The following is a 12074-nucleotide window of genomic DNA, read 5'->3' on the forward strand; positions in this document are numbered from 1 at the left end:
ATGGAGGTTTGTGCTAATTGATTTCTAAGATCCTTTGTCACTCAAAAATTTGAGTAAATAATTTGTGTCCACAAAAGTCTGGTGTCAATATTTTTATATAAAATATATACAATTTTATTTTCTTAATAAACCCTTAATGTGGATTACTGCCAGCTTCTAACAGAACATTTTGGACAAAATTACCAGATATTTTGGGGGGTTCATTTTAAATGCTATGTAGTCATGCAGATAATTAGGAGATTTTTCAAAAGAATAAATAGGGCAAATATATAAATTTCTGAAGTATAAATCAACACTCATATCTATATATTTTCATATTTTTCATTAGAGCATCTTCAAGGAAGCAAGCTATATATATCATGAAGTTGAGAGCTAAAATTAGATGTAATGAAAAGGCATGAGTTTTATTAGAATCATTTAATTCACATACCAAATATTTACATAAAGATAAATAGTACTAAATTGCAAAATGAAATTGCAAAATGTTATCCTCCAAGTCATCAACTTCAGTAAATTAGTTGCAGGAATAATTATAAGATAAAATTCCCAATTATGAATGTTAATAAGAAAACACATATAGGAGCAATATGAGAAATTTAATTCTTCCTCTAAGCAGTGAAGGAGTAACATAACTGCCCCATGGGGATTGTCATAGCTTTCCTAGAACTTCTAAGGACTGGGTTCTTTTGTAAAACAGAACTAAAATTATATCCATTCACCAGCAGGCATTACTTTGAGAAGCTTTCTTTTCCAAACTTATAGATGTTCATAACTCTGAACTGTAGATTAGTGAACTGTTCTTAAATGTCCCCACTTTCCATCTCCCCAAATGGCAGTGATGTTTTCAGTTCCATTAAGGAATATATTCTTCTGATAACTAGTATTTATTCCATTTTAAGGTCCATCAAGCTTGCTTATGTGTTAAATGATTATTTCTTCTCTTTAAACTCATAATACAATTTTCATTTCAGCTGTTAAAGTGAAAAAAGGTAATGGATTTTTTTTTTCCTTTGGAGCTGGTATTATTATTATAGAAATATTTTTCCATATTGTTTTCTTTATCCAAGCCCTTTCTTTTGCCTCCTCACTTTTTATTGTTTTAAAGTCTAATTGATATATAATCAACACTCAGTCCTATTCACCCTTCCTAGTGTCCAGTTCAATGAGTCAATTGTCTCTCTTCCTTTTATTTGTGCATTTCACTGCCAGTTGTGGCTGTATCTTAAGGAACATGGAACCAAACACAAGCCCAGTGTTTTCGCCTCTTCCCCCATTGTGGTCTCAACAAAAGGGATTGGTTTCCTGTTCACTTACAGTTGGTTTCTGATTAGTTCTTGCCTTTCACCAAAAGTGTTAACCAGAACTGGTATGGTTATGGCCTCTTTAACTGAAACATTGCCAGAGGATGGAGTGAGAGGGATTATCTTTGTTCTTTGCCGTTTATGGACATGGGTTCTTTACTTCATCATATGATCTACTTCAAAATTATTCAGAGCTGAGAACCCTGGAGACATACTTTGATCTGTGTTATCTTAATATTTTCCTGAAGATTTTCTGCTTGAAAATGCTTGATGCTCAAGCCATCACCAAGATCATATAAAAATGCTTTAAAATTAGTCATTTACATTAATGGTTAAGGCTCTACATCAATCAGGATTCATTAAATTATGCTTTAGTCACAATCAACCCCCAAATCTTAGTGGCTAACCACCAAAAAAACTGTATTTCTCACTCACGCTATATGTCTATTGATGGAGCTCTGCCCATTGTTAATGTACAGGAACCGAGGATAACGGAGTTCCATCTCACCCTTGTCTCCGTGACATTGTGATGGCACAGGGCAGTCATATGCCAGCTTTTAAAACTCCTCAGAAGTGACATGTTACTTTCACTTATATTTCATTACCAAAAAGTCCATGGCCATGCTTACGTTCAACGGGGTCAAGGAAACACAATGCCCCCATATGTCGGCAAAAAGGTGAAGAAGAATATTATGTGAGCCTTCTTAGGAGGCATGATAAAAGCAAAGAATTAAAGATATACCTATAGATCATCAGCTTAAAATATTAGCCACACATAACTATGTCCATGTGAGAACTCTGATAGTCTAAAAAATATGATCTAATTACAGCCTTACTTCTGAAAACGAAATGCAATTTTAAAATGATGACATGTCCTATAGTGACGTGTGTGTGTGTGTGTGTGTGTGTGTGTGTGTGTGTGTGTGTGTGTGTTTGTCACATATTGTGCTTATCCAAGAATTTTTCTTAACCTGTACGTGGTATTTCTTTTCAATTACACGATGATGAAACTACTTGTCCTGTAAGCTTTAGTCCATTACTGGGTATGTTACACAGCTGTGACTTGACTGTGAAAGTGACAGACCGTTATTAACTTCCATCACATACCTTTATTTTTTTGATAGACTTGCCGGCAGCAGTGAGCCGGTTATGGAAATTGCAACGTTAAGGACCGTGGAGGCCCATCTGGAAGGAGTTCGCAGACACACCAAGTCACGAGGCAGCATCTGGGCTGCAGAGAAGGAAGAAACCCCAGGCCAGTTTACCAGAGAGAGTGGGAGAGACAAGAATTAGACAGGAAGTGATATTTCATTATCCATGCAATTCTACTTAAAATAATTATATTGAGCAAAACTATAGAAAGCCTTTCCTCTCTGACAACCTCACTAGGCAGTTTAGCGCCCTGTGGTACCCTGGAACCTCACCTCGGCTTAAGGAAAAGCTTTGGCTAGGAACATTCATCATATTCCTTTTCTTTCTGCCAACAATTATAGGGCATGTTAATATCTACACGGAGCCCCTTTTAGAGTCTTATCTCAGAGACTTCTTTAAAGCATCACTATCATCCCACAGAAGAGGAGACTATCAATGTCTAATCCTCTTTTCTCAGCAGAGAACACACTTCAGCTATTTATCAGGAAAATATTTCCCAGTCAAATCCATTATAGTCACAATCTTTACTGACTCATTTTGGGAGACTTTTATTAAGCACCTACCTTGCATAACAGAGGTTTAATACCTTAATTAATTTTATCAGTTTGTTAATTATTTATAAGGAAGTTCTCATTTTACTGATTAAGAAATCTGAAGCCCAGATTTGGGGCTAGAATGGATGTCTTCTATTTTTTATTAAGTCAGGATTCCTAATGCTGCTGCAGTGGCTATATCTCTGTTCTCAGGATCTCTGTGTATCTACAAGAAGAGGAAAAGATAGGTAGAAACAAACATTTAAGTGCAGAATACCTTGTATGCAGAAGGCAATATTGTTTACTTTTTAATTAGACCTTAACATATCTAGGCGTTATTTTAGGTGAACTTATTCTCTACTCCTTACAAAACCCATTAAAAAAGGATGGAAACTAAGGGTTAGAGATGCTAAATAACTTGCCCAATTTATTAGTTCACAGCTAATAAGTAGTGGGCCAACAATCGGATCTTAGGTCTGAGTCTGAATTCAGGTGCTTAGCTACTTTGTTAAACTGCTTCAATAAAAATATTGATAGGAAAACGTATGTAAGGTATAGGTACAAATAAGAGCGGTGGGGTGCTAAGGGTTCAAAGAAAAGATGGCTTCCTACGTTCTACACCAGACAGTCTGTCACCGGTGTTCCCCACTCTTTGCACTCCCCTGGTTTTCCTTGTAATGCACTGCATTATTTATTTATCATCTGTACTGATAATAGTTTTTCTCTGCTACTCTCCCTTCTCCCTCCTGCTGACTAGAATGTAAGCTCCATGTTGGCAGGGATCTTTGTTTTATTCATTGCGAATACCAAATGTGTAGAATAATGCCTGTCATATAGTAAGAGATCCATAATATTTGTCAAGTTGAATACATCAATACCCTTACTGGCAGAATGGCTCCTAAAGGACATGTCAGAATTTCCAGATGATCATGGGATTTTTAGGTTCAAAAATAGGGACAAATGTAGAAAAAGTATGAGGACTTTGTCCAAGGTAAATCATCTTCAAAATCTGGGCATGACCAAGAATGTATTAAAAATGTATATGTTATCTGTTGCTAGCGGTTGAGATAGCTGGTGATGCTACCCTTCTGTGATGGAAGAGAACAGGTGTTCAGCTTATGTTTTCTTTTAAGTAACTTAGATTTTGAATAACATTTTCTTTTTTCAGGGCAAGCTGAAAGGCAATTTAAGGAGGTTTTTTGCTTCGCCCTTGCTTTCCCAATCTGTCCTTTGAGCCATCTGGATCTGTTGACACATAATTGCCTCTGTCTTTACTTCCTGTTAATAACAGAGTCCCTGGTTTTCACTGTTGGTGACTGGATACTGTCAGTGAACTTTCTTTGCTGAATGAGATTGGGCAAGGCGCTCTGGCTTTCCACCTGGGTTTCTGTGCACATCTGCAAAGAAACCAGAAATTGGCCATAACTTCTGCTTAGGTTTCAGGACCATAGGACCAAGTATGGTGATGGAGTTGTGAGAGAAGCCATTCATTTAAGTATAGACACAACCTAGGTCTACCAGTAACTAAAACCTGTAATGTTTTTTTCCTTTGTGTTGGAAATGAAAGTGTGGGGAGCCTCCTATGCTCACATGGAGATGGTGTTGAATCTCTTGGACTCTGTCACAAGTCTCCCCAATAGGTTTCCATTCTCTGTCTAATCTATTTGGTTAAGGTACTAGGAGTAAGATTTAGGTGGTTACTTTTTTGGATTTGGGGGAATCTTGGTACTTCGAACTGGTGAGAGAACATTAAAAATAATTTCTTGAAAGATGACAGTTGAAGTCAGAATAGACAGTCCAAAACCAGATCATAATATCCGAGAGCTAGACTAGAAGTGACAACCTAAGCAAAGAGCCAAAATTGGTGAATATTTTGTAACCAAGCATTAACAAGACTGGGTTGGGTCAGGGGAGAAATGGCTGACTGTGGAGTTCTGAGGGAAAAGCAAACCACACTTCTATGTGTTTTCTATATAACCTGTGTGCACACATCAGGTTCATATAAATTGAGCTAAACAGAATAAATAATATCTTGAGTAGCAGAAAGAAAATTCATTGTCATGCTCACTGAAGTGACAGCCAAGACAGACATCCTTGTTGCTGCTTCCCCTGGGAAAAGCCCCAAGATGTTATATTTGAAGAGAACACAAACTTTTTTTTATTAACTTTCTTCCTATTTCTTTCCACTCTTCAAGATAATGGTTGCAGTAATGGGCTTGTGAGTTCAGACATGTAGGAAAAGAGATCCCAGCTCCCAAAGCTACATATCTTGGTATTAGTAATTCTTGACCAAATGCCAACAAATCTGCTAATAGGATGATTTGGGCAATAAACATCTTAACAGAACCTGTGAGTCTTTGCGATAATTAGGTTTTTGTTCCTAATGCTGTACCTTTAGAATAGGCCCTATTTATTGGTGTCAGTGGGCATTAGGCAATACAACCTAGAAGTATCATAGACTCATAGCTAGACACCACTAGACCCCAGGGTCGCACGTGGCTAGACTTTCTGAGGAAACAGAGTCACTCCTCACTGGGTTACTGAGGTAGAAGGTGTAATATTGGGCTCCTCCAAGATTTCATCTCATGTCACTGACACAGAGGGTAGAAGGATTAATATAGTAGTCAAATCCACATGCTTGCATGCCCTCTGGCATTTTCTTGGTTTTTAGCACTAAGTACCATGCTTGGCAAAGTGTGTCCACAGTCCAAGGATGGTCATCAGCCTCCTCTTGAATGCCAGAGCAATTTATGTGTAGTCCATTTGAGAGCTCTGTTCATGCACCAGGGGAATGTTCTGTGATAGATTAGCAATGTTTGCCCAGGAGGGAAGGAAGTATTCAGTAGCCCCTAAAACTAACGTTTAAAGTTAAAGGAACACTGCAAATCATCCCTCCCCCCCCCACCCCCACTCCCTTGAAACGAACATAGCTGATTTGGGGCCAGTCATTAATAAAATTGAAGAAGATTCCTTGGGAAAAGAAAATGCAAAATTATACATTTCTCAGTTACAATATTAGATACAATTTTAATCATTGATCTTTAACATTTTTCTTTAATTGAGCATTTAAAGTGGTTTGTAAACAAACTATTCTTATTACTTCATGTTGCCCAGTCCAGTAAGTTGGCTCCATAGTTTAGAGGAAGTATTTTCTTTTGTTTAGTGAAACTTCCTCTGAATATTAAGGGGGTACTCACTCATTTCTAATACAATGAAATATATGAATAACTAAATCCATGTTATCCTTATCCTTACCCTTTCTCTTCAGAATCAAGGAAATATATCATGTCACCTCTTGGCCTCACTAAACCAAAACCTTGGCTTGGGTTAGGGCCACAGTGACAACTAGACTGCTGTCTCCACAGGACAAATATGGCAGTGGTTCCTGGATCCTGTTCCAGAATGTCACCTCTTAGCTGTCAGACCCTCATTCTTTAAGTGCAGTTTAGATTGTTAACCTAAACCACGGATCAGCAAGCTATTGCCAGTAAGTCAAATTCTGCCCATTGCCTGTTTTTGTATGGCTAAGAATGATCTTTACATTTTGATGACAGGAAACACTAAATTTGGATACAAATTAAGTGATATTGCCTCTTGGCCCACAAAGCCTAAAATATTTACTCTCTGGCCCTTTACAGAAAAAGTTTATAAACTCCTTATTTAAATGCATGCATAATTAATAAGACATTTGTTTTAAATTTGAGGCATGCCTAAATACTGCTTTTATTCCCACATGTAGCTGGCTCATAAAATGTAAGGCATGTACAAGGTTTCGTTTGTTTGTTTTATTTTTTAATAAATAAAGTCAAAGAATATCAGAATCAAAATTGGGCTGGATAATTCATTGGCAGAGTGGTTCTAAGAATTTCATATACAAAAAGTCTTTTTTTTTAATTATGTCTGAGAGGTTAATTCATCAATACAAATAGCGTAGTTCAAACAACCTGGGATTCAGGTTGGGAGGGACCATTCTCGAAGTCCACATGAAGTGTTTTGATCTTTTGGAATATATTGCACACTTGGGGATGATATTTCTAACAGGCTTTACAAACTTTAAAGTGCATCCTGAATCTGTGGAAATTGCTAAAATGCTGCTTCTGGTGTGACAGGTCTGGGGCTTAGCCTGAGATTCTGCATTTCCGGTAGGGGTGCAGGGCTGCTGCTCTGTGGTTCCCAAGTTGAGAAGAAAGACTCTGGTACCTTCCCATTGAGATTTCACCACTTTTTTCTTGAGTGGTGATGAAGCCTGAGTGCACAGTAGTACTTTGCCCTTGAAAGTCAAGATCATAAAAGTCACAACACACCCGGACCACGTTTTTGTTTTACTGACAACATTTTACAGCTCTGGCATTCCATCCATCAGAGGTAGGTATGGAAATTATAAAGAAGAATGGCTTCACACTGTGTATGTCTTTCTACCTGGAGGCAAAAGCGACAGTCTGATGGCTGTACCTTCAAAATACAATGCAGTATATCAATCAGGCCATGCAGACAGCAGACAAATGCTGATGAAGAAAAAAGAAATCAATTCATAATAACCATAGATAGCTCATATTTCATAAGATATGCTAATTGTTATTGGGGTTATACTAAAGTCCATTCCATCTGTGCCTTTTCATACTGCAGTGCACTGACTTTCCATTATGGGAGATTATGCAAAATCATAAAGCTTTGGGCGTTAATAGTGTTCTGACTTCTGAATTTTGCATTATCAGTAATAAAAGTGGTTTGTAAATAAACTAACAGATTGAATGAACAGGTTGAATGAACTTTTTTTTCTTTTGAGAATCGAATAAGTCTTTATCGTATACCTGCTTGTAATACTTCTCGTATAGGTTTAGATTTATTTACATAGCAGTTCTCCCTTCCTCTCTCCCTTCCTTCCTTCCACATTTTCTTTTATGCTTTCTTTCATTTTTGAAGAGATTTTCTGGTAGTTAAGGCAAAAAGATCTTGCTATATATTATATCTATGTAATTCAAGGTGACAGAGGAAAAAAAATTCATTCTTCTTCAATTGTCTTTTGTTTTTTTTGTTTAGATCCACAATCACATAAAGAAATTATTTGTGGAACCAAGAAGGATATGTCTATAAAGCAAACCAAGAAAAAAGAATTTGATGTTATTATTAATGAAGCAGGTGGCACATCTTTACAAATTCCCATTTTAGCTGGGCAGTGATTTGCAATGAAAGCTGACATGTTCATTTTTTGCCAGGCTAACAAGCCCAAGGCCTGTTGAAAGTCAGGGTGGGAAAACAAAATAAAACAGGAAATGTCCTCTTTAATAGGCTAAGTTATCTTTGCAGAATTTTTGTTGCTTTCCCTTTAGAAAGCCAATTCTTTATTTGTTACCCCGAGCTTGCTAGGATGATGGAGGTCAATCAGAGACTATACCGTTATTTACAAGAATCGCTCCCCAAACTAATGGTTAATAATTGTTAATTCAAGAGTGGGAAAGTGTGAGGCACTCTTCTCTCTGTGGCTATTTTGTCAATCTTTGTTTTTTAGACAAAAATGTAATTGCTTGGCGTAATTTGTGTTCAAGACTTCTGGGGGAAGCTGTAAAATATTTAACTGTCATAAAATAATGAACATGTTTAGTCTATTATAAGTATCGCAACACCTGATTTCTGTACTTTGATGAAATCATGTGACTGATCGGGGGAAAAGAGGAGATGAATGACCTTTAAAAGTAGTTTCACAGTAGACATCTCTGGGCTATAATTCTCATTTTAACAGAACAGATTTTAATACTTATGAATATTTTAGAGTTCTATGTAGAATATTTTTCTCCTTCAGTGAGAGAGCTATCATGAAAGTAAATTTTTTTTTTTCTTTTCCTTTTTGTAACAAGCATGGTCCATGCACCTGCCAGAAACCGTCTGGAGGTAGTTCACCCAGTAATTGGTCCTAATTCACCTGTAGGCGGGAACTTTTTATAGCGTTAGATTCATCAAGAGCATCTGAGTACTAAGGATTTGTATCTGATTTTGGGCTAAGATGCTGAGACCCTTGTTTAGTAGAACAACTGCCTCAAATGGCACCTGAAGGTGTGGCTGACATTGAAGTAGTATCCTGATTTTCAGAAGAAATATGCAATTCTGTGGGGGAAATCGCTTCATATCCATGTTTTAGAAAAATTAAACAGCATTCTAGACCCTTATCATGTTCTTTTAAACTGTATTTTTTTTTTAAAGTGCTGAAAAATAACAAACACAAGAGTGTTAGTCAGTGTCAGGTTACCCTGTAGAATGTGATTGACTCAACTAAAAGCATGCTACCAAAATGATCCAGTAAAATAGTTCTAAGAATTTCCTTCTTGGGGAAAGATCATAAGGTTACAGTTCTTCAGATAGGTCAGCATGTTTGCTCCCATTTATATTTTTTATTTAGTTATCTTTCTGGCCCTTGAGAAGGAAGAGCAGAAAACTCAGATGGGCAAATGGATCTCTTCCCATGATAAGGTCTAATTGGGTCTCGAAGATAGAAGAAAAGATGAGGGTGACTGGAAGTCTGCAATAGAAAAGAGATGGAGGATTTTCAGCTCTTAGCTGTCCAGAGCTTTGAAGACACAGTCAAGGCCCAAATGGCCAAACGAAGGGTTAGGGTGAGTAAAAGGTACACTATATTCAAGCCAGGCAAAACCAGTGTTAGGTTAGGTTAAAGCGGAGAAGCCTAGCGGGCCACTCAGTGGTGCCCAAATATACCTGGTTGTATTTGTTTCAAATATCAATTTCACTAGACACCAAACTACAGTAATTGGTAGTGGCCCATTTTAAAAAGGAAAGTCTAATTAAAAGTTCCTATGTTACAATATTTGACTGAGTCAGTCATACCTGGGTGGTACCTATCTTGTTGGATCACAAGACCATGTCTCTGATGATGCTAACAACCAACAGTCATTTGCGTGAATTGCAAGGTATCTGATTTTAGAAGCCCCCCAGAGCCCAATTTGTAAAGTGACAGCAAATTTATGAGTTATGTAATTTCATCATATGAATCCTGTCATATGTATGGAGATTTCAAATTGAAGTTTTCCTGTATCTATGAATTTTACTTGGTAATAAATGTAACCCTTTGTTTCTATTCAGTGCCTTTTCTTGAAATTGTTTCTATCCTCTGTGGCTTCTGAGAAAGAAATATCCGTTGAAAGGGATATTATGTTGCTGGTAGAAAATGTGCAGATAGGATGCTCATTTAGGATTATTTGTCTGGTTTTAAAACCTAGTTATTTAAACTTAATGGTATTAGATTCATGGGCTCACGTACATGTACACGTGGACCTCAGCTTTCAGAACTAGGGTTCCATATGAAACCATATGCAAAGTAAAGACGTGTCGCGGCTAATGTGGCAAAAACCCTTGCCTTGCCTCTCATCTTATCACATATTCTCTCTAAATCGTCACCTCCTGATTCTCTGTGAGTGGGTAGGAATAGTAGCACTTTTGCAGTCTTAATTATATAAATAGGAGCTTTTGCAAAAATTGTTTCTTATGCTCTATGCTCTAGAAATCAGCCTGTCTCTTTAACATAATCCTAAATTCGCCTGCCTTATGTGCCTCCTCATGTTACCCTGAAATATTTGTTAGACAATGTTGAATTATATTTTGGGGCATCTCTCATCCAATGCCACTCTCACTCCTGAATACAAATGCTCCTAAATTAGTTCACAGAACAAGATACATTTTCTATGGAAGACATATTGGGCTTTATTGATTTATACTGTGTTACTTGTTATTTGGTCCCTTGTGTGGAGTGAGTTTTCTCACTGTTCTCTTATTTTGGGCTTTATGGTGTGCTATTGATTTTACCTTCTGAATATGAATCCTTACAGGTGTCTAGAATTTTGGCAGGTGAAGTTCACAGGTAAATATTATGAAGTGAATTCAGTGCTTTGGGAGATCACCTGACACTGGAATTGCAGAGTAGGCAAAGGGACATGATGTTGGGTCCTCAACCGCTCATTGGTCATCATGACAAAGTTTTAATTGATATCTACTCTTTATTAAGACACAAACACTGACCTAATAGAAATGTAATACCTTAGGACAATTAATTCACCTGTAGGGAACAGTGCTGACCCCTCCGATTTTCCAGGGATTTAAAGTTCGGTGATAGGAGCAATGGAGAAAACATCATCTTCACTAACGAGGAATAAACCATGCCAATATTTTACCATCATATTATCATAGCATATTATAATTTCTAATGCTGTGTTAAGTATCCTTGATCTAATTATGTTTTTGCATCTAAAGATGGAATACTATTTACTGCTCAATATCTATACAAATACGAAAAGATGCAGCTCCATGCATTCTTTTTTTTTTTTTTGGCATTTGATGTACAATATTATGATTATAATCAGCTATTCACACCCTAGTGAAAGGCCATATTATTTTCTTCCAAAGACAATCTTATTTTTTTCTTCTATTGTTTTGAACACTGTTGCCACTTGATGAAACTGATGTTTGAAGAGTCAATTTTGAAGTCCCTTACTTCTGTAGCTTTGTACTTACAGAGCTCATGAATTAAGCTACTAGTTTACAATCTTCTTGAGGCCGACCTCCACACACCTAAAGGAGAATCATTCAATCCTGTGGCTCCATGAGCAAGTTTCTTCCCCACTTGCTGATGCTCAGAATAACAACAACTCCATTAGAATAGCATCACCATTATTTAAGATGCTATTTAAGTGCTGGCACTTTGTCAATTGTGACTGAAGATAGCATCTAACTACAGAACTAACGGAGAAGTGTGTAAACACTTAAATAACCAAACCCAGCCACATCAGAAAAGAAATAGTTGTTTGAAAAACAGAATAGTTCACACAATTGTCAATATGATGAGCACCATTTTAAAAATAATTGGTTCTAAATTGGTTTAAATATAGGCTCTGATAGCAACTCATATGAACTGGAAAATTCTTTGTTTTTTTCTTTTTAAAGATTTTATTGGGGAATTGGGGAGGAGAGCAGTGTTGGGAAATTGGGGAAGGGGACCAGCCAAGTTGTTGTTCTTCAGTCTTCGTTGTGTGGAGGGCGCCAGTTGCCATCTGGCTTCCTGTGGGCAGCTCGTGGCCTCTAAGCT

The sequence above is a fragment of the Hipposideros armiger genome, unplaced genomic scaffold, assembly GCF_001890085.2.
Source record: "Hipposideros armiger isolate ML-2016 unplaced genomic scaffold, ASM189008v1 scaffold_245, whole genome shotgun sequence".
NCBI classification, from domain to species: domain Eukaryota; kingdom Metazoa; phylum Chordata; class Mammalia; order Chiroptera; family Hipposideridae; genus Hipposideros; species Hipposideros armiger.